Source organism: Eurosta solidaginis, chromosome 2, assembly GCF_040869045.1.
Source record: "Eurosta solidaginis isolate ZX-2024a chromosome 2, ASM4086904v1, whole genome shotgun sequence".
NCBI lineage: Eukaryota > Metazoa > Arthropoda > Insecta > Diptera > Tephritidae > Eurosta > Eurosta solidaginis.
The window spans coordinates 40,006,524-40,031,280 of NC_090320.1; the positions used below are offsets into that span (position 1 = coordinate 40,006,524).

General features: G+C 39.0%; 1 protein-coding gene across 15 annotated transcripts in view; it reads left to right on the forward strand.

Moving 5' to 3' along the window:
* LOC137239601 (early estrogen-induced gene 1 protein) overlaps positions 1 to 24,757 on the forward strand; it is a 384,687-nt gene that overhangs the window by 224,558 nt on the left and 135,372 nt on the right. For all 15 annotated transcript variants that reach the window (XM_067765080.1, XM_067765078.1, XM_067765077.1 and 12 more), the window contains one exon: positions 19,074 to 19,119. The gene's annotated coding sequence lies outside the window, so the exon portion shown is untranslated. The remainder of the gene's footprint in view (positions 1 to 19,073; positions 19,120 to 24,757) is intronic.

A 24,757-nucleotide genomic window follows, 5' to 3' on the forward strand; every position in this document is an offset into this window, starting at 1 on the left:
ATATGGAAATGCTGTTGCCCATAGCAAGGCACTTGTCCGACTCCGTCCAGTCATCCCTGCTGGGTATGTTTATCTTAAAGTTGGTTTCCGCAACTGTTGTGGTCGCACAGCGATCCGTGCTAGGAGGGAGAAAACTGTATTTGTTTAGTATACTTGAGTGTCCTGTGGTACTGTTGTTCCAGCACGACAACTCCCTTAGACGCAGGGCTGACGTTGCCGCTGCTCGATGACCAGCCAGATCCAGTGGAAAGATGTCAAGAATGACCTGAAGAGCTTCGCTAGGCGTTGTTCTTAGAGCCCCGCTTATGCTTATCATGCTGGATCTGTGGACTTTACCCAACAAGTTTAGGTTTGACGCCTTGCTCAAGGCTGGCCACCATACGACTACTCCATACAGCAGTATGGGTCTGATAATCGCGGTATAAATCCATCTGCATATGTTGGGGGTGAGTCCCCATTTTTTGCCAATGGCTCTTTTACACGTATATAATGCAATGTACGCTTTCTTTTGTCGCTGGATAACGTTGTCCTTCCAGTTCAGCTTTTTGTCTAAAACTACGCCTAAAAATTTGGCTTTATCTGCCAGGCTTAGGCGCACCCCGTTTAGTTCAGGTAGGTTCAACGATGGTATTTTGTATCGTTTGGTATATAAGACAAGCTCTACTTTATCGGAGTTGACGCTGAGTCCACATCGGGAAGCCCACAAGGAAACCTCTCGCAATGCTACCTGCATCAAGTCGCACAAAGTTTGAGGAAACTTGCCTCTGTAGATAATCGCTAGGTCATCAGCATATGCCACGACCTTCCCGCTCCCCCAACTAGTATCTCTTAATAGCGAGTTTACCGTTAGGTTCCATAGTAAGGGGGAAAGGACACCACCCTGGGGCGTGCCCCTTGCGACAAATCGTGTTACCTCAACCTTCCCCAGTGAGGAGAGCACTTTCCTTCCCCTGAGCAGTTGATCAATTAGTCCCACTAGGGGTCTATTTACGTCCAGATCAGTTAAAGCAATGTTAACGGCGTCTGGACTTATGTTGTTGAATGCTCCTTCAATGTCTAGGAAGGCCACAAGACAATAATCCTTTTCGAACAAGGATGTTTCTATAGTAGAGACTAGGCTGTGTAGCGCAGTCTCCGTAGATTTACCTTTGGTGTACGCGTGTTGATAGTCCGAAATGAGATTCCTATCAATGCTTGTAGTGAGAAAATCGCTAACTATTCTCTCTAGGGTCTTGAGTACGAAGGATGAAAGACTGATAGGTCTATAGTCCTTCGGCTCGTAATGAGAGGCTTTGCCTGCCTTAGGAATGAATATGACCGTGGCGCTCCTCCATGCACACGGAATATAGTTCATAGCCAAACAAGCGGTATATATGTGCCGCAGCCAGTTGGCTGATACCTCCAAGGAGTAGATAAGTTGAGCGGGTACAATCCCGTCTGGTCCAGCAGCCTTAAAAGGTTTAAAACTTTTGACTGCCCTCCTCACTCTCTCCTCAGTGATGGGTATATTCACAGCTTGGTTTGCTGCAGGTACATCCGGTGCGTTTGTCATATTTCCCGGGAAATGTGTGTCCAGGAGCAGCTCTAGAGTTTCCCCTTCTGTGCTGGTCCAGGTACCATTCGGTCTCCGCAGAAAGCTAATAGCTGTTTGCGTCTTAGAAAGCACGCACCGTAGCCTGGATGTGTCCACGACACTCTCGACTCCAGTGCAGAAGTTTCTCCATGAAGTTCTCTTCGCTTGTCTCAGGACTTTTTTGTAGGTTCTTAGTTTGTCCTTGTATTCTAGCCATTGTGACCCGTTATCAAGGAATTTGGCTTTGTTAAACTGTTCTCTACAGGATTTACGAAGTAGGTCCAGATCATGGGACCACCAGTGAGGTTTACGCTTACCGCGCGGTTTTGGCAATGGACAGGCCTGTTCTAAGGCTTTTGAGAAAGCCGATGTGAAGGTTTCTACCAGACCCTCTAGCTCCATCGTTGATGAGAGGCTTTGTGGGGGCAGTTCTGGTAGTTCTCTTGCTAACAGCTCATTATGTAGTTCCCAGTTTGTATTACGTGGGTTACGTCTCGCAATGGGCTGATCGACGAAGAACTCTAACATTACTTCAATATAGCGGTGGTCTGAAAAGGAATGTTCATCAAGAACACGCCATTTTTTAACCCACCCATAAACGCTTTCGCTACAAATAGTGAGGTCAATAACCTCTCTACGGTTTTTAGTAATAAAAGTTGGTTCATTACCTACATTGCAAACTACAAGGTTAGTTGTTAAAAGGTACTCAAAAAGTGACTCACCCCGAGTGTTTATGTCGGAACTACCCCACTGCACGTGGTGGGCGTTTGCGTCTGTCCCAATTAACAGATGGCTTGAGTCGGCCACCAGATCCTTTACCGTCTTTTGTGGAGGAGGTTCCTCTGCGTCGTACGGCATATAAACGGAGGCTAGCGTTAATTGGGTGCCTCCGCTTGACAAACTGGCCGCTGTGACGTCACCATTGCTATAATTAGGCAAGAGAAAGATATTTAGCTCTGACTTTACTAAAATGCATGTTCTCACTTTACCTTCATCTGCAGCTCGGATGAGCTTAAACCCAGTGGCCCCCAATCCGCAAATCCTTGAGTTGTTCACCCAGGGTTCTTGGATAAGGACCACTTCGACGTCGCCTTTAGAAAGGCGACTGATGAGAGCAGCCGAGGCTGCCTTACTTTTGTGCAGGTTTATCTGGAGCAACCTCAGCATGAGCTTGCTCAGACTCCCCTGCCTCCATCACCGTGATGTTGGGATCCTCTCCGTCGCTATCCAGCAGAGCATCCTCCATCGACAAATTGCCCAGAGCCCCTGCGCAATTTGACGTGGCGGAAACCAGGCTTTCGGCGTCGGAGATTTCCGCTTCCACTTCGGGTGCCTCAATGTCCGTGTCCAAAGAGGCACTCGAAAGGGATGCGCGCTGTGCGTCCCCACGGTATACGTGAATTACGACCTCCCCGAGGCCGTAAAACACTCTTCCTTTGCTCCGTCTAAGGGGCTCGAGAGCTTCCTTATTCAGGGCTAACACGACCTGTCTCCTAGGTCCTTCAGCGTCCTCGACTTGGATGACACTCCAGTCCTGCGTTGGGAGAGCCGGGTTCATCAGTTGCAGCATCCTGAGAATTCTCTCAGGTTCTGCTGGAACCGCTGGAACCCATGCCCTGGCCCTTGGCCGAGCCGGAATGTCCTTCCAGTCAACGACCTCGATAATCGCCCCGGGATAGACTTGTCCCAGCTTTGCGGCTGCTGCCTTGTACAGCGCAACAGACCTTGCGTCCTCGCAAGCGAGTACCTTGATTTGGCCCTGGTACCATCCTGCATCAGAACCTCGCGGCGGACTACCCGGAGACTCCATCAGCACGTCGAGAACGGCGTTGCCGATTTCATTCCGGACGTACGGCCACTGGTCTTTAGGGATTGCACCACGGTCATTCCCTCGGTCCAGGATTCCTATAAGGATCCGGCCCTTGGCTACCTCGGCAAAGCTGGGTTTGGCTACCGCGGGGTGATTCTGGTGCCTTTTCGGCGGTGGTTTGATATCCTCATCGGACCTTTGACGTTTATATGGGGTTGCGCTTGTTGGCAGAGAACCCCGAAAATTCGGCAGTAGAGCTCGCGCCCTTTCCACCGAATTCCTGGCGTTCTCTGACAGCGTTTCCAGCGGAACACCCTCATACCTTGACAGGACTTTTGCAGCCCTTCTTTTGTTCCTGTGGAACGATCCCTTGTGGGAATCTTCTTGAGAAGGGGTCCGACCCGTAGTTGCCCTCGCGGTCGTACCCCCGGATGATGTCTTCATTATGGCTCCTTTCTCCTTTGGCTCAGTGTGACCAGATCGTGGGACCCCTGTCACAGCCGTGGGGAGAACAGTCGCCATACCGGCGTCAGACGGGCGCCCAGCATCAGCAGGCGCGTCAGTGTTCGCCGTTGCCAGCGCAACTACCTTCGCCGCCATACTGGTGCTTGCCCCCGTCCGATCACCTAAGACGGTGTTGACTGAGGTTGCCCTCTTGTCGTCCCTGGGGAGCCGACCCGTCGTTTCCAACGCAGTCGCTCCCCCGGTTAGAGTAGCTGTTGCGGCCCCGTTTTCCCTTGGCTCGGAGTGGCCAGGTCCAGAGACCCCTGCCACAGCCGTGGGAAAAAAGGTTGCCGTTCCGGCGCTTGGTCGGTGTCCGACAACAGCAGGCGCGTCAGGGTTCGCCGTTACCAGCGCAACTCCCTTCGCCGCCATACTATTGCCGCCCCCCACCAAGTCGCTCTTCACTTTAGCCTTGGTAGCATTGGTAGCCCTCCCTCGTTCACTAGGGCGTATGGATGCCAATGCTGTTGTCCTTCTCCCTGTGGAGGAGAAAGGATTATCATTTTCTTGTTTTTTTTTATTTTTGTTGTTCATCTTGTTCGTACGACCCCTTGCTAGACGAGGCCAGCTTAGGGTCACCTTATTGAAAGGGGGAAAAGTGTCGTCCGCCGCGGCAGAGCCCCTTACCGCGGTAAGACCATTTTTACTCTCTGAGGCGGCCCGGTGTCAGAGAGGCTCCGTACAAATACAGCCAGATTAACCTCCCGGCTGCAAACCATCCAATGGGCACGGTGCCGCATAACACCCTGGATTGGGAGGGGACAGATCTTGGTCATCGCTCACCCCAGGACTAGGCCACCGCAGCCATGGAGATCCATGTGAACCTGCATCCTACTGGGTGGCATAGTCCCGTGGTCAGCGACTAAGCCCTCGCATCGCGGCAAGATGTCTGCCCTTCGCGAGGGTCATTGTAGTTGACAAAGAAAATGCTTTAAGAACCGAAAATATCAACAAAAGTTAGAAACTTGACAAGTTAAAAATGTCAACAAAATATCTAAAAAAAAAAATCATAAAAAAACAAAAATTAAAAAGAAAGGCAAATTTATGATTAGAATAAACAAATTAATAAATGGAGGAAGCCGAAACATTTTTTTGAGAATTTGAAAAGAAAGACTACGTAAAAGAGGAAAATGGAAAGAATCCAACGAAAAGGTGTTAGAAGTAAATAAAACCAAAATTTTATTTTAAAAATTTTAATCAAAATAAAATGTTAACAAATTTGGACTCAAAACAAACTGAAAAAAAAACAATATAACAAAAACCACCAAATTATGAAAAGCAATTTTCGAAATAAAGGTATTTATAAAGGCAAAAATTAAAATGGCTATTTTACTTTACAAGTAATACAAATTATGTCCAACAAAACAAAAGAAATAGTCGGAAATGAGCTAAACCAAAAAATAAAAAGTTTTAAAGAGCTATAAAAAAAATACCAAAAATATTCTACAAAAAAAAACAAGTTAAAACAAAAATTAAGAAACTAAAGTTTCAAGTTAAAATAAAGAACTTAAAAAGTTTAAGAAAAATAAATAAATACATGGCGCGAACAGGCTCATATTGATATAATGATGAACAGCGGAAACATTGCTAATTATGCATTGCTATAAACCCAGCGTAACTGATCAAGCTCTCTTGAGTGAGCCTAAACATATTCCCCAAGGTATATGTACCGAATTGTGATAAAAGGAACGGCAATAGAGAAGCAATACTTAGAGACAAATTACAAAGCGTACAGAGACAAATTACAAAGGGGCATTCAAATGGCTTAGTGTATAGAGGCAGCTGCCATAACACCAGGCTGAATGCAAAATTTAAAAAATTTAAAAGAATATTCAAAAGATACAATTTTTTTTAAACAGTAAAAATCATTTATATATCTTGATGAATAAATAAACAAGTTAAGCTTATTTTGGGGCATTTTTTTACTTAAGCATTCGTTTTTAATTTTCTTAACTCAATATTTTTTCTAGAATCGTTTATTTAGTCAAACTACAATTTTTCGTAATATTTTCATCAGCTCGGTCATATATATATATATATATTTTACTTTAAGTTTCCAGTTACCGTAAATTTTCTGGTTGTCATGCAAAAACATTTGCGAAAACATCCAACAGCTTGTGGAGATCCGCTGAGGGATTAAGGGCTGACAATCGTTTTACGTGGCTAAAATATAACGTCATCAGCTGTAAGCGATGAGCACATTTACCGCTGTCAACAAATATGTACCTGAAAATTCTTACACTACAAAAATACATAATTTATCTGCAAATATATATTAAGTGCCAAAAAATAGGAAAAGCTGCCAACAAACTAAAAGCAACAAATATTTACAATGGCAACGGCATTTTGTTGTCACATCGCCAACACCTCATATGTCACAGTCACCTATGAAATTACATGACGTTGTTGAATCGATCGATAAATATGAGCAAACATCTATTACTGACTACTTTTTTATACGCTTTAGAATATTATCAGTTTTAGTTATTTATTTTATTTTGTATGAGTACCTTTAAAATCGTTTCTCATTTATCTGCCACTTTTTAAGAGCTACCATGCAACACATTAGTTTGTTTATTATCGAATCGTTTACATGCAACTATTATCGTACATACATATTTACATTAATACATATGTACGATAATAGTTGCACGTAAACGATGCGATAATAAACAAACTAATGTGTTGGATGGTAATTGCATTGCAAATCATTATGATGGTACATCATTTCATAATAATAGTAATAATATAAGTAAGATGATGTAGTCTTTAATGATAATAATAACGGTTTACACAAATTAAATTTGCATACATATGTCTTCACATTACAGTGTGACATTAATCAAAAATATATAAAAGTGGTGCTGCTTCAATCAAATGAAACAATTTATTGTAATTTAACACTATCGTCAGTATGTTTCGTAAAATAAGTTTTCAATACCGTAGGGAGACTAAACTCTACCAATTCGTAATTTATATTCTAAAAATAGAAAAAAAATTGTAGATGTACGCATATATATGCAAACAAAACGTCTGAAAGGCACTTGCCGGACATCTGTTTTGGGGGACATAACAAAAGGCGCGTACATAAATCATTGGAAATACACCTACCTTCGCATGTACTATTAATATTGAAATTTGTATTATAAGCTTGTTTTGAGGGAAGAACATCAGAAGCAAATCGTGCTTACAATATTTGAGTGGGTATAAATCGTAGATCACTTTTAGGCGCTCAAGCAAACGAAATAAGTGTTAGTGCCTAAAAATAGACTGAGTAAATTGCACAGCACTTAACAGCTGCATTATTGTGGTCAGTGTTGCCAGAAAAAAAATTCTTTGGGACCAGAATCTAGAAAAAAGGGCTAGAAAGAGCTAAATTTCTCCAAGAAATCCAAAAAAGAGCTAAAAGTATAGGTATATTCTTCAATGTAAGTTTTCACATTTATTTCAAATCAAACTTAAACAAAGTTATTAAAAACGTACATTAAACTAACAAAAAAAAAAATAAGGTACAAGAGAGGTACATAAATAATACTGTTTTTGTTTGAATAACAAAAATACGTTTTATTTTTAACTTTGGTTTTGCCATTTGGTGGTAAGGTATCGTTAAAAAGTGAACAGTATTTTTCACACTGCTACGATGACGGCACGGCTATAGGTTCGCCAAAAATACGACTTGCCAAAATGTTGGCCGATTAAAATGAAATTGAATTTTTTCCAATTTTTTATTCAATTTTTAACGTCCTGCGGGTGTACGAAAAAGAGCTAAAAGTATAGGTATATTCTTCAATGTAAGTTTTCACATTTATTTCAAATCAAACTTAAACAAAGTTATAAAAAACGTACATTAAACTAACAAAAAAAATAAGGTACAAGAGAGGTACATAAATAATACTGTTTTTGTTTGAATAACAAAAATACGTTTTATTTTTAACTTTGGTTTTGCCATTTGGTGGTAAGGTATCGTTAAAAAGTGAACAGTATTTTTCACACTGCTACGATGACGGCACGGCTATAGGTTCGCCAAAAATACGACTTGCCCAAATGTTGGCCGATTAAAATGAAATTGAATTTTTTCCAATTTTTTATTCAATTTTTAACGTCCTGCGGGTGTACGAATCACCATTAAAATACACGTGTGCGATGTTCAAGTTTATGATGTTGGGACGAGATGTGTATGAAGGTCCTTAGACTTCAAAATCTATGATCTCAGAAGATGAATTATTATTATTGCTACACTCATAAATAATTTTATGTTCTTTAATTTTAAGAGATCGTTGTTTATTTCAAAGTCATGCCAGCATTTATTCAGTCGTTTAAGATCGCTTCTTATTCCTAGAAGTGAATTCAACATAACTAAATTCATTTTGTGTTTGTGTTTGCTTTTACTCAAACTCATGTTTGAAAATGTTCTTTCAACTTCAGCATTACTTAGTGGCGGCACAAGAAATGTAAGCACAAAATTGACAAGCTTTTGGAATTATACTGTTATAATCTTTAACATCAAACCAAAAACTTAATGTTGAAGTCACATTTTTCCAATTTTGGAGATAGATATTTTCCACTGTATTTGTAATCTCGGTATTTCATCAGTGCTATGCTTGCTTTTTTTTCATTTCTGAAATATGAAAGCCATTGAGGTTTTACAATTCTCAATGTGTTTTCAACCGAAAATAAATCTTTGCTTAATTGCTCTATTAATTTAATTATGAAGTCGCGACATATATTACGTATCTTTCTTTCATTGAATACTTCTATACATTTATGTTCCTTTTTAATTAGTATATATTCTTCAAAGGTATAATGAAAATAAGGTACGGGAGACAAAAAATGTATTAAAGGGTAAGGGGTCGAAATTCTTGGAAGGTGACACTATGCTGTTGCACAAGCTGGAAAGCAAATGTACAACCTCATGACACAGTTTATCGATTAAAGTTTTTGTTATCAGTGGAGTATCAAGTTGCCACATCATACATAACGAAACAAATAAAATAAAACTTCGACACACAGGAAATACATTATAAATTTCACAATACGTATTGCCAAAATAGATTTGGAGCCAAAAAAGGGCAAACAATTTAAAGAGCGCTGTTGTTGATGAGATACTTTGTCAAATGTACTTATTATACTTTGAAATATTTTATAGATCATAAGAACTTAGCATATAATTTACTTTATTTGAATTTCGTGTCAATGTACTGTCATACTTTTTTCTACTGCTGATAGTTTGTACGAATTTAATTTGGAATGAATCGTTGGTCGTCAGCCGGACAAACTACAGCAGCATAAACCGTTCGGAACTATTTCGTTTTTAAACCGATTTTGCCTTTTAGTTATTAATTCGAACTTTTAAACGCATTAAATCTGCTAAACCCGTCCAGCGATTACAATTTTTATTCTGCTTGTTCGTCGTGTGACAATTTGCTTCAACAAATTTATTTGCATTTCGACAATTTAGTGTTGTTTGCGGAAGCAGTTGATGAATTCTTCCCAATATAATTTCGCCAACATTATATTTGCGGATAAGGAGAAAACTATCAACGCTTTCGCTGCCCTTTCGCCGTCTACTTATTTGCTGGATTTATCGTCAGCAAATTAATTAGTTAAGTATAGCAAGGGAAAATTCTTTCGAGATTTCATACAGTTTAGTTACAGCCCGCCGTATCACATTTATTGGAGTGAATCTTGTTGCCGCCCGTACACATCTATTTGCTAGTACATACTCCACCACGAAGAAGCCCTCGCCTAAACAATATAGTGTCAATCACCAGTCAGGGTATGGCCGACAATAATTCGCCAGCTTTGGAGTCAATCCCGAAAGAATCAACGAATGCAGCCAATATCACCCAGCCAGATGTGAGTAACGCTACCACCATAACCCCGCCCAGGTCGAGCCGACGGTGGTATCACTACAAATTCAGCCATGGGTGCTAATGCCGCAGAAGCATCCAGAAACAACACAATGGACCCACCGGCCCATTCAGTTTTTGATTTCAACGCCATGAAGCAACGTTTAGCTTTGTTAGATAGCAATTTGAGAGCCACTCAAGTGCAATTAAGGGAGCGTGATATCCAAAACGAAACCCTCAGGACAGAATTATTACGTAGCGCCAGGTTTACAGGCACACACGTAAGCAGCGCAGTAGCCGTGTCGCAGCCAGCGATACCGCAGTCAACGCCAGCTCCGTTGACAAGTGCACATACTTTTACAAGTCAACTATATCCTGGAATTCGTTACGATGTCAACTCACAGCCAATAACTCAAAGCCGACTATATGCTGATTCCTTTCATGGCATAAGTTCAATGCCAACTCAAGGCCAACTATACACCGAACCTCGTTATGACCTTTACTCGCAACCTACTGCCTTTCGTTTAGTATCGTCAGCCAACAATATGACCACACCATTTTTGCCCAATGTATCTATGCCGCCGCCTAATGCCAATACACAATTTTATACGGCGCTAACCGCATCATCATCCGCATACATGCTGCGGAGGTTATTAGATTTGCCAGAGTTTAGTGGCCATCCAGAAGAGTGGCCGGTTTTTTATACAGCTTTTGTCGAGTCAACGTTAAGGTATGGTTACTCCAATTTCGATAACAACCAACGGCTACAAAAGTGCCTCAAGGGTGACGCACGCGAGATGGTTGAATCTCTACTTATTTACCCCAACAACGTTGACTGCATTATAAATCAACTCAAGAGTCGATTTGGACGCCCGGAGCAGTTCATTCGAAGCCAACCGCAACAAGTGAAGGAGATCGCGCCGATCTCGGAGACAGCATTGGGTAAGCTCGTGCCTTTCGCAACCAAGGTCAAAAATATTTGCGCTTTTTTACAATCCGCAAACGCCGACCACCACTTAGCCAACCCGATGTTGCTCGATGACTTAATTTCGAAACTCCCGATGAGTAAGCGCATCGAATGGGGCTGGTATGCACCCACCGTACAGCCACGAGCTACAACAGCACATTTCAGTGATTGGTTAACATCACTTGCCGATATCATCTGCTCTATACAGGATGAAAGCCAGTTTGCCGGACGCGACCCGAAACGTCGAGTGCTTCTACAAGTGGACAAAAAGCAACAACCATGTTCAGTTTGCCAGGGTCAGCACAAACCATACGAGTGCAAACGCCTTCTCGACGCGACAGTTGCTAACAGGTGGGCTGAAGTAAAATCGCATCACCTATGTTTCGCATGCCTTAATGTAGGGCATTCCTCTCGAGAATGCAGACAACGGAAGGTTTGTGGCATCGATGGATGTAAACGCATGCACAACAAATTGCTTCACGAAACTCAGTCAGTAAATGCGCCAGTTCAATCATCGTCGTCCCCAAAGAACTTCGTTCACTCCAAATCATCTCAGCCATCGCCGCCAACACAAGGTAATGATCCAGGAGCTTCAGTGCTTAGCTGCGCCGCCGATTCGAGAGAAGGTAAGCTGTTGTTCCGTATTCTCCCAGTGACAGTATACGGAAAGCAACAAAACGTAAACACGTACGCTCTGCTGGACGAAGGTTCATCCATAACCATGCTTGACAACACCCCAGCTGAAGAACTGAATTTGCGTGGATAACCCCACCACCTCAACGTCCAGTAGTTCGGTGGTCATGCGGCGCAGGAACCAACTTTTTGGTTAACATTAGTGTCAGTGGTGCAGGTATGTCAAAGGAACACAAATTGAAGAATGTGCACGTTGTCAAGAATCTTCAATTGCCATCACAAAGTCTTAGTCGTTCCGACTTAATGTGCGATGAAGAAGAAGTGCGTCAGTTATCACTGCAGCCACAATCCAGTATAGTGCCGAGACTACTTATAGGAATTGACAATTGTCACTTGGGTATTGCATCCCAAACCTTTGCGATGCGTAAGAATGGTCCGTATGCCGCCAATACAGAATTGGGTTGGGTAGTGTTTGGGCCATCAAACAACACTACACCTAAGCCATCTACATGTCTTTTGATGAATAGCAAGACTGATGAAGATCTCCACAAGATGGTAACCGACTTCTTCGACACTGAAAGTTTCGGTGTGAGAGCTGTGAAAGTGACGAAGATATCCGCGCAAGGAGCATTTTGCAGTCGACGACCCGCCGTGTTGGTGCAAGGTTCGAAACGGCACTACTGCGGAAAGACGACAACATGCATCTGCCAGACAGTTATGATATGGCATTAAGGAGACTAGTAAGCGTGGAGAAACGAATGAACCGCGAACCTAGCTTGGCCGCAGCATACAAACTCATGATTGAATCTTACGTCGAAAAAGGTTATGCACGTAAGCTTGAACATCCTGAAGAAAATTTCACAACACCGCACACCTTGTATCTACCACACTTTCCAGTGACGAACCCTAACAAACCAAACAAATTAAGAATTGTTTTTGACGCTGCCGCTGAAGTTAAAGGTGTTTCGTTAAATCATTGTTTGCTGAAAGGTCCTCTAGAATACAGACCATTGCCATCAATTCTTTTCCATTTCCGTGAAGGAGCGGTGGGCGTTTGCGGTGATATTAAGGAAATGTTTCACCAGGTGTTGGTACGTCCAGAAGACAGACAATCCCAGAAGTTCCTGTGGAGATATAGTGACCTCGATAGACAACCAGACACGTATGAAATGTGCGTGATGACGTTTGGAGCGGCGTGCTCGCCATGTGTCGCGCATTACTTCAAAATTCGAAACGCCTTGGAACATCGCAATGCAAATCCATGCACAGCCCGTGCAGTTGAAGCCATTTTGGAGTACCATTACGTTGATGATTTCGTCGACAGTTTTGAGACGACAGCTATCGCAGTTTCAAACCAAGTGAAGTCCATACACATGGATGCCGGTTTCGAGCTCCATAACTTCACGTCTAGCTCATCGGAAGGTCTCGCTGCTTTGGATGGCGTTGATGTCACAAAAATTCTCGTAAAGAAGGAAGGTCTAGCATTAGAAAAGGTGCTGGGTCTGTACTGGCAGCCAAATTTAGACTTTTTCAAATTTAACTTGAAGTTCCACAATGTCAGTGAGATCGTACTTGAAGGTAAGAGACGACCTGCCAAGAGGGAACTACTAAGTGTGGTCATGTCAGTTTTTGACCCACTGGGATTTATCGCGCATTTCGTAATTGGCGCAAAGTTTCTCATGCGTAAGGCGTGGCGTCAAGAAGCCTGTTGGGACGAGCCGTTGCCCGACTACGTTGCCGAGTTGTGGGAAAGATGGCGCAAGCAACTTTCATCAGTTAACCAATATGCCATTCCTCACTATTATTTTCATGGAGGTAAGCCTGAAAAATTACAATTGCATATTTTTGTGGATGCAAGCGAAAACGCACTTGCTGCTGTTGCCTATTGGAGGTATACAAACGCCCGGGAAGAAGTTGGAGTCAGTTTCATCAGCGCTAATTCGCAATGCGCACCACTAAAGCCTCACGGTGTCGCGACTAGAATTGCAAGCTGCTATATTGGGAACACGACTTATGCAAACAGTGATCGAGGAGCACAGCGTAACCATCGACAAGTGCGTCCTCTGGAGTGACTCCAAAACCGTCATAAATTGGACACGAAGCAAACACCGAAGATACAAATCATTCGTGCAACATAGGATTTCAGAGATTCTTGCCTCCACTAAAGTATCCAATTGGCAATGGATCCCTACTGCCGATAATGTGGCCGACGAAGCTACACGTACCAACAACAAAATTGAGTTTTCCACGGCAAGTCGTTGGGTTAATGGTCCGATTTTCCTGCGCCAGCCTGAGAATACCTGGCCATCCGAAGACATTTCTGCTATTAAACTCGATGAACCAGATGAGGAGATGCGGTCGCAATACACTTTAAGCATCATAAGTTGTGACTTCATAAGTTTTGATCGTTTTTGTCTCTCAACAGGTTGATAAGAACCACAGCCTGGGTAATCCTATTTTCTAAAAGATGTCGACGCCAAGTTCCAATTTTGAGTAACTGCTTACGTATTGACTGCCAGTAATCTGGAAGCAGCGAAACACCTTATATATCGTATCGTCCAAAACGAGGCATTCAATACCGAAATTCAACAAATTCGTGATTGGCAGAGTATATCACACCAAAGCTCTCTGGTACAACTGTCACCATATCTAGACGAAAAAGGAATCCTGCGAGTACAAGGGCGTATTGATGCTGCCAGTTGGTTACCAATGGACGTTATGCACCCCATAATATTGCCGCCTACACACACATTTACGAAACTGGTAGTGCTGAATCACCACATGCTTATGGACCATCAAAACATTGAAGCTACCATATGTTCCGTACGCCGTGTCTATTGGGTACCACGATTTAGAACCCTTCTACGAAGCGTTATAGCCAATTGCCAAGTGTGCCGTCTCCGAAAAGCTACCCCGATCAACCCGCTGATCGGACCACTTCCCATAGACAGATTGACGCCAAACGTCAGGCCGTTCATATACACAGGCCTCGACTTTTTCGGTCCTGTTTCCGTGACGGTTCGGCGCAGTACAGTTTCGTTTTTAAACCGATTTTGCCTTTTAGTTATTAATTCAAACTTTTAAACGCTTTAAATCTGCTAAGCCCGTCCAGCTATTACGAGGGCAAAAAAAAGAGCTAGGAGCTAAACTGGATTTTTTGGAGGTAGACGCAAAAAAAGGGCAAGATCTGGCTCCAAAAGCACCAAAATGGCAACACGGATTGTGGTTCGGACATGCATTATTTTGAAACCAAACTGGTGCAATGTTGTTTGCTTCATGAAATTTAAAATTGGACCGAAATTTTTTATTTACGGGAAATGTGTATAAAACTTATCTTATTTATAAATGGGTGGTTTTTGGAGCTACTCAAATTAAATGTATCTTGAAATTTAAAAGTTATGATTTAAAATATTTTTTTAATGGAATTTGAAGCTTTTTGGGTGTCCAATGAATGCTCAATTATCTCATGAAAACGTATTAACTTGAAGCAAAATAATTTTTATATTCATTTAAAATACAATTTTTTAATGTTAAAAAAAAACTAGTATGAAAACGGTTTTTCGAGATTTATATTTTGATTAATTTTTCTTTTTTTTCCAAATTCTTTTCAGCTAATTAATATTTTTTTTTTAATTTCCGGAAGTTTTCATTTTTTTTCTATGTTTTTTGTTTTGAAATTTGGATGATTCATAGACTTTTTTAACATTTTAACAACATCTTTAAAAAAAACATTTTTTTGTAGAAAACTGTTCGAAAAGTTCATCTGCAAATCTGTTAGTTTTCATACTGGTGATAAGGCGGATGCCTTAGTTTTCTAGAAAAAAATTATAAACTTTTTGTTCAAGTAAATTTTATGCAATGAACCTATTTTTAAAAATACTTACGTTCTTCGATTTGTTTTTTATTTTCAAGCAAACAATTTTACACTAAAAATAACCCGCAAGATAATTTTTTTAATAAAAAGTTGGAATATTTTGAGGTTTTCTAAACTTTGAAGCTCTTCGTTTTTAAATCATTATTTTTTGTGTTTGTGCTGTGGGAAGCACTAATTTTATTTTCTAAATAAAATGTTTTGGATAATAAGTATAATTTTTTCGTAGTTTCCCTTTTTAAATCGCTCCTTGTGGGAATGATTTTTATGTAAACACTTAGATTTTTTTGAAATTTTTTTAAATCCTATTTTTAGTTTTTTTTTACCAATTGAATGCAGCGATTTTTAAATGTATTCATTTCACACAACATTTTTTTCTTTTCTTTTTTATAATAATCTGGACATTCGTAAAATCGAATGAGAAATTTATTTTAATTAAAAAACTAATGTCAAATTTTCAAAAAAAAAAATAAAAATACATTTTAAAAACACTTTTTTGGAATTGTGGGCGTTTTTTTATCAGCCTATTCAATCTCCTTTTACTGCTTACGTCAATGACATACGATACTCATATATTGTCGCATTGTCCTGTAGGTAGATTTGTCACATTTCAAAGGTCAATTACAAATATGACGTTGCTCAACTCCTGACATTTTAATTCATAAAAATGTTAGCACAAATGAATGTGCCTTGAGGTCACAATGTTGTTAGCACATTTAGTAACAATATCAGCCCACACAAATTTCTGCTCTTTAGTTGTTACTAAATATTGTTGTTGTACGAGCACATAGTACGCAAACAGTTGTTACGTCTGTGTGCCTTGACTTTCGCATCATTTTCCCATTTTTCCCGAGATTAATTCAATTTCCTTGCGTAGGATTCTAATGGCCTTTTGCGGCAATTGTATTCTGTAAATATGTATTGTGCATACATAAATTTTAATGTGTGTGTATTGTTCTGAGCACCTCGTTGTGTAACGGCGTTAAATTATTGCTGTGAGAATCGTTATTTAAATGTTATTTGTTGGCGTCGATTAGGACCATTTGTAGATATGTATATAGGTCCTAAAATACATCCGCGCTCGTGTTTTTAACACATTATACAGTTATTCTTTACTGGTAAAGTTTTGCTATAATTCAGTGGAACAGCTTAACAAGTATACACATAAATATTCTTTGAAATGTGCTGCAGGACAAAATTTGATAAAGCGATTACGAATTTGTAGCGAAGCATCTTAATGAGCAGCATCGTTAAGCGCTTATCATTAAGTGCTTTTTGTGTTCCGCACTGGATTTCAAGATGAGTTGGGTTGAAGCGGAACACAATACTCCGGTGGTAATAGTGGACCGGAGCGATTTGAATTAGCTTCCCAGTTAACCGGAGGAATCAACTAGGAGTTGCGTTCAGAACCCCCCCGCGGTGAGCCATTTCAGAGCTTTACTTCGAGAGTGAGCTCAGTTCCGATCGGGTTGTAACAGAGCTTCATTCAGACTCCTCTGGTTGGCTGGGCGGATACAAAGTTAGCCTTAATGGCTCTTTTGGCTCCGTACGGTTCAAAACATCGTTTTGGCACCGGCTGGCTCCCAACAAAAACCAAATCGGTTTCGGTACAACAACGCAGAAAATAATCACAACATGCTTTGATGTTCCAATGAACTTCGCGTTGAATTGCGTTGGCGTTTTCATGTCACAAATTCAAACGAACGACAAAAAAATCGATCTACATCCATTCACTTTGGCCTCGGCTGGCTCTCAACAACATCTAAATTAAAACTAAATTTTTTTTTTGGAGGAAAGTTTAAAACAGCCTTTGGATAAAAATGGTCAAAAATCAATCGATGGGAGACCTATAATTTGTTCCTTGTTAGACGGAAACTGATAGAGCTACAAAACTGCATGCTCAAAAATATTTGAGAACTCCAAATAAAATGTTCGTATTTTGTCGAGTTTACGAAGTTTTTCAATTTCAAAAACGTTTTTGAGATTGATTTGTCAGTTACAAAAGTCAAATATCGAAAATAAAAAAGAATGTTTTTATATTTAAGAATTCAGGAGCTTAACACCGGCTTATAATAATTGAATTTCAATTATTATGTTTTCTAAGAGAAACTGAAAAGAAGGAAACATTTACTGGCATATTGCGATGGAACCATTTCGAAAACCGCCAACGTAATCATCATCAGGCAATTTTGTAAAGTTATCAAAGGTTTCACCGAGATTCGAACCGCGAATCACACGATGCAACTGCAGTTGCCTTAACAACTAGGCCATCCTGCTGGTATTTGCTTTCATGCTTATTTCAGTTTTTCTCATTTCTACACTAACAACACAATTGAGACATTTTGTCTCTATATTAATTTGTGTGCCATGTAGATTTGTTTTGTAAAGTTCTTCTTCGTTGCGAATGAGAAGCTTTGTAAACTCGGCCTCAGTTTTACATATTTATGTTTGTTTGTTTAATGGTGTGTTCAGATTATACTTATATTTAAGAATTGATGAGCTTAACACCGGCTTATAATAATTGAATTTCAATTATTATGTTATTATGCTTTTCTCGCGGGAGTGGGTTTCGACCCCGCACTTCTGCTTGAACTGTTGACAACCAAATTCAGCCAAAGCCATGTCTTTCTTGTTGTGTATTTTCGCCATATTGCCTCCTTGGATAGTATTGGATAGTAATACATTATATATTGCGATTGATTTCAAGGACTGGTTTGTTTTGTTCTATTTATAGAAAAATAAAAAATTATCATAGGCGTGGGCGTTGGCTGAATGTGTTTAACAACAGTTCAATCATCGCAGAAGTGCGCCTTCGAACCCCACTTCCGGGAGAAAGGCTTTGAAGAGATTTACAAGGTAAGGTACATATAATCGAAATAGCTGTCGCCTTGAACGTCGTGGTGTCACGTTGTTTACATTTTGCCAAATTGTTAAATAAACCGAATTAAAAAAATAGTTTTAAAAAAGTGTTTAATGCATTTAAGGTAATGAGGGAAATAACCCCCCCCCCCACCAATATTAAGAACCATATGACAGTTTGAATGGTACCTTTTTGCTTTGAGTGACAAGTTTACATTCTGCGGACATTATAGCTGGTTTATCGTCGTCCAGTGTCAAATTTAGTTTGGGCACAAACCATTTTCAGCGTTGTGCCATCTTCAGTGTCATTTTTCGTATTCACCCAAAATTTTACATGATTCAAAATCACTCTAATACACGTCAACTTTACCCTCTGCCGGTCAAGCAACAAAACAAATTAAGCTCTCTTTCTTTTGATAAATATCCTTCATTAATTTTTCCGACCACCAACTAATTTAATTCATTATTAAATCGTTTTTATTATCCTTTCACTTTCTGCCTCCAAAGTTGGTTTAATATTTAAATGATATCATTGTTAAATTTTCCCACACTCTCCCTAACCAACTCTCTATGCGTCGCCTTTTTTAACCACTCCACCTGCTGATTTATTGTTATAACAGTTTTGCGCGCCTAACTTACTTTGGCAATTTGTTTTCTTATTCAAAGTGGCCACAATGGGACTGCGCTTGCTAACCTTGGTTTTACCTTTGCTTAGTGTTAGCTCATATATTTTCGCACTCCAAACTCTTGATGATGGCGCGCTAGTGGTTTTGCTGCTTCAATAGACATTCCTGAATGATGTATGTGCAGTGATATTGTTTGCATTTAATCTTCGTAAAACTAATTTTATAGGCCTCAGGTGTATGTTGTATAAAAATGGCGCATATATATAATATTTTATATGTATGTGTATGAGTAAAGGTCATGACCTAAATTTTGCTTGATTTCACAATTCTTCTTTTATGTTTTTATACTTAACCCATTTTTTCACTTTTTTCTATTTTCAGATAATCATTTGTGCTTCTAATAGATCTCTATAATATTGTAAAAATGGTAAGTTGATATCAAAAATTTAAAAAATCGTTTAATATTTTATTTTCTCTACACTATTTGGAGTTTGACATCAGCCTAAGTTTAGTTTGTTCTTGCTTTAGGAGGAGCCAAAGTTCAAAATCTGGCACAAATCTAAAAAAAAGTTGGATTATTTGTTTCATTACAAGGGCCAAGGGTGAAGCGTGTTACTTTTAGGTACCCTAATGCACCAATAAACGCATGAGTCAAAATGGCACAGGGTGTACCGGAGTTAAAAAAAATAATAATTGTTTACCCGGCATTCCGTGTTTGCACTGTAAATTAAAATGAAACACTACGGTTGGAAAAAGGTTAAACTTATCTCCACAAAATTTCAAAAGTGAAGGAAATAATTTTTGACACCCTGTTAAAAACAGCGAAATAGACTCAATCCCTATAAGGTCGCTAGCCCCCGTGAAGTTAGCACCCCAAAGTGCAGCACACCAATTTTTTTCGGAGTTCTGGGTTTATTTTGAAGAGTTCTAGAGTTCCCTAGGGGGTGCGAAAAGAGTTCTGCAACCCTAATAGGTAAAAAAAAAAATAAAAAATTTGAGGTCCAGCACCCGTTTTACGCAAAAAAAAAAGTTCCGAACCGATTTTCTAGTAGAAAAGAAGTGATCTAGAGTTCCCTAGGGGTGCGAATATAGTTCTGCAACCCTAATAGGTTAAAAAAAAAAATGTTAGGGTCCAGCACCCCTTTTACGCAGAAAAAAAGTTCTGAACCGATTTTCTAGTGGAACAAGTAAGGAAGGCTAAGTTTGGGTGTAACTGAACATTACATACTCAGCTGAGAGATTTGGAGGCAAAATAATGGAAAATCACCATGTAGGAAAATAAACCTAGGGTAACCCTGAAATATGTTTGTATGGCATGTATATCAAAGGGAAGGTAATAAAGCCTATTTTAAAAGGGAGTAGGCCATAGTTCTATAGGTGGACGCCATTTCGGGATATCGCCATAAAGGTGTACCAGGGGTGACTCTAGAATGTGTGTACGATATTGGTATCAAATGAAAGGTGTTAAAAGGGAGAGGGCCTTAGTTCTATAGGTGGACGCCTTTTCGAGATAAAGCCATAAAGGTGGACCAGGGGTGACTCTATAATGTGTTTGTGTGATATGGGTATCAAGGCACTAATTAGGGCTTTAAAAGGGAGTGGCCCTTAGTTGTATATGTGAAGGCGTTTTCGAGATATCGACCACAATGTGGAACAGGGTGACCCAGAACATCATCTATCGGTACCGCTAATTTATTTATATATGTAATACCACGAACAGTATTCCTGCCATGATTCCAAGGGCTTTTGATCTCGCCCTGCAGAACTTTTTTATTTTCTTCTACTTAATATGTCACACCCATTTTACAAAGTTTTTTCTAAAGTTATATTTTGCGTAATAAACCAATCCAATTACCATGTTTCATCTCTTTTTCATCTTTTTCAAGTTATCGTTTTAACGGCCGATCGGAAGGACAGACGGTCGACTTTGTATAAAAACTGGGCGTGACCTCAACCCATTTCGCCCATTTTCACAAAAAACAGTTACCGTCATAGAATCTATGCCCCTACCAAATTTCAGAAGGATTGGTAAATTTTTGTTCGACATATGGCATTAAAAGTATTCTAGACAAACTATATGAAAAAGGGCGAAGCCACGCCCATTTTGAAATTATCTTTTAGTTTTGTATTTTGTTGCACCATATCATTACTGGTGTTGAATGTTGACATAATTTATTTATATACTGTAAAGATATTACATTTTTTGTTAAAATTTGACTTAAAAAAAAATTTTTTTTGAAGTGGGCGTGGTCGTTCTCCCATTTTGCAAATTTTTATTAAGCATACATATAGTAATAGGAGTAACGTTCCTGCAAAATTTCATCATGATATCTTCAACGACTACCAAATTACAGCTTGCAAAACTTTTAAATTACCTTCTTTTAAAAGTGGGCGGTGCCACGCCCATTGTCCAAAATTTTACTAATTTTCTATTCTGCGTCATAAGTTCAACTCACCTACCAAGTTTCATCGCTTTATCCGTCTTTGGTAATGAATTATCGCACTTTTTCGGTTTTTCGAAATTTTCGATATCGAAAAAGTGGGCGTGGTTATAATAATTTATTTTTCATTTTAAATAGCGATCTGAGATGAGTGCTCAGGAACGTACATACCAAATTTCATCAAGATACCTCAAAATTTACTCAAGTTATTCTGTTAACGGACGGACGGACATGGCTCAATCAAATTTTTTTTCGATCCTGATGATTTTGATATATGGAAGTCTATATCTATCTCGATTCCTTTATACCTGTACAACCAACCGTTATCCAATCAAAGTTAATATACTCTGTGAGCTCTGCTCAACGGAGTATAAATATGCATAAAAGCTTGGGTTGACATCATAAGTTCCCATAGACGGAATATGCTTTAGATTAATACCTTCACAAGCATAAATCGAAAAAATCGAACATGAAATAATAACTGCCCTATATCGAATAGAAAACAAAGTTCGATTTTTTACAGTGTGCCAGAAATATAATTTTCTTATCTTTGAAATACGTTCAAGTCTGAGGGGAATATTTTGAAATTTGTGATGCTCTCTAATTTACATACACGGTAACACTACGGACTAATAATTCAATGTGGTCCTCATTGACCGGTCAGTTTAACCTAACCTGACCTAAGGCAAGGCTAGGTAACACAAGGCAAGGCAAGCCCAGCAAAGGCAAGGAAAGAAAGGAAAAAATAAGAAGGGGACAGCAAAGGAAATAGTAGGAGTCACAACCGAAGCCGAAACTGGTCAGTATGTTATCGATGAGTTCTCGGTTTATTATCGACGGGTTATGCGCGTTTTGTAAATTTGTTGTCGACGAGATATCGGGTTTTTATAGTGTGTTATTGTTCTATCGACGAGGTATAGAAGAAATATCGATTTGTTACCGAAGTGCTATAAATTTGCTGTCTATAACAAATGCCATAGGCTACATATTTTTATTGCGAAAGTTATGAACCTATTATTGAAATGTTTCGATTATTTATGGAAAATTCATTAGAGTTGTATCAAAAAGTTTTCGAAAAATATTCGATTTTTATCAAAAGGTTAGCGATAAATTTTCAAAATTGTAGTAATCTATTATCGATAAGCTATCGATATGTTACCAAAAAGTGATCGATTTGTTATCAGATAGTTTCTAGTTTGTTATTGAAGAGTTATCGATTTACAATCGAAAAGCTATCGATTTGCTCTTGGAGTGCTACCCATTTGTAATCGCCGATTTGTTATCAAAAAGTTATCTATTTGTTATCGCAAAGTTATCAAATCTGCAGTTATTTATCAGTGTGCTACCAATTTGTGATGGGCGTGTTATCGATTGGTTATCGAGCACTCATCCGTTTGGTTTTAAACAAATGCCGATAAAACTTCAATAAAGAGTCGGTGGCACATCATCGATAACAAACCGATACCTCGGTGGCAATAATTTGCTAGCTGTAATAAGGCGATAATACTAAATCAACAACTTGTCGGTATCGGTTGTTACCGATAGTAACCCGACGGGGCCCTTCACAATAAGCCCGTATATTTTTTTTTTGTAGGTACCGTAGTGCTTTAACTGTTGTGCTTTAACTTCAACACCTGTGCGAGTTTGTTTTGTGGATTGAAAGTTATCAGCCATTTGCTCGAAATCGCCCTTTTTGAAATAATTTCCCCAGATATTTTTCGATAGCCAATCCTCTATTAGGAGGAGAGTAGTTGGTGTAAAGGTTTATTACAGGAAAGGCGTCATAGCTTTTCTGTCTGAAGGGCCTGATTTTTCCTGCTCTCTTCCTTCTCTCTTACAGACAGGAGATTTAAAGTAAAACATAATTAAACTCATCACTCAAATATTTGAATTAGAAAAGTTATAATAGAGAGTAACCTTTTTCACTGTGTCAAGTTTGTGAGTGAAATTAATTTCTAGAAAAAATACCAGCATTTGTTTATACAAAAACGCTTTCCAACTAAATCACCACTCAATCACTCTAATGCAGTAAATATATTTGCTCTTATGATGTTCATTATTTTTTTGTTTGAAAAATGTTGGTTCTGATGTGTGCGTTGCTGAATTTAGTAGCAGGAATGAAATGTAAAGGAATTTAATTAAATTGCGTCAGTAGCAAAGTCAAATATGGATGGGCTTATAATCCGCACGTGTGTAATAAGCTGAAGTATTTTAATGTAATTGAAATTCTAAATGAAGATGGATTATTCAATGTCAATGACGAATGGTTGAAATCGCTGAAATATTTCTTCTTTCTATAAAAAATAGTAAAAATAAAATAAAAAAATTTTAAGCACTTTCTTTAAATAAATGGACAAAAATCAGCGAAAAATTTCTGCTTATATAAGGTCATATTTACACTTTGATTTTTAACTTTTGACATAGAAATTGCAAAAATATTTCTGAGAAATAAAAATATAAAAGTGGAGCGCACATTCCTTGGATTGGAATGTTGGTAGGAAAGGAGATATTATTAGTCAATCAATTGCGCTCCTCCTTTATATTTTTATACGGTTCGTTGTACAGGTATAAAGGAATAGAGATAGATATAGACTTCCATATAGCAAAATCATTAGTATCGAAAAAAAAATTTGATTGAGCCATGTCCTTCCGTCCGTCTGTTCGTTAACACGATAACTTGAGTAAATATTGAGATATCTTCACCAAATTTGGTACGCGAGCTTATCTGGAGCCAGAATAGATTGGTATTGAAAATGAGCGAAATCGGATGATAACCGCGCCCACTTTTTATATACATATATAACATTTTGGAAAACCCAAAAAACTTGATTATTTAGTAAATAATACACCTAGAATGTTGAAATTTGACGTGTGAACTGATATTGAGACTCTTGATAAAAATTTGAAAAATTTTTTAAAATGGGCGTATCAATGTTTCCGGAGCCATAACTCGAAGAACTATTAACGGATCGTAAAACAATTGTGTACACATATTTTCCTTATAGCAGAAAATATTTCTAGTAAAAATGGACGGGATCGGTTAAAGACCACGCCCGCTTTTATATAAAAGATTTTTAAAAGGGTCGTAGGAGAAAATAATAAGCTATATCTTAGCGAATAAGAGCTTTGTATCAATATAATTTTACTTTCTAAATTGAATTATAACATTAAATTGGAACACACTACAATTTCTGAAAATGGGTGTGGCTCCGCCCCTTTTATGACTAGGCAATTTTGTATGTTTCGGGAGCAATAACTCGAAGAACAGTTAACGGATCGTAATAAAATTGTGTACACATATTTTCCTTATAGCAGAAAATATTTCTAGTAAAAATGGACGGGATCGGTTGAAGACCATGGACAACTTAGATATAAAACAAGTTTAAAAGGGTCGTAGACTAGAATAATAAGTAATAACTTAGCAAAAAATAGTTTTGAATCAATAATATTTCACTTATCAAATTTGACTGTAATAGGAAATGGGGAGACATTTTTCTTTTAAACGGGCGGTGCCACGTGTTATGTAGAAAAGTAATTTATCTGAAATGAAATGTACATTTGAAGCTCACGCTGAGTATATAATGTTCGGTTACACCCGAACTTAGACACCTTTACTTGTTACTT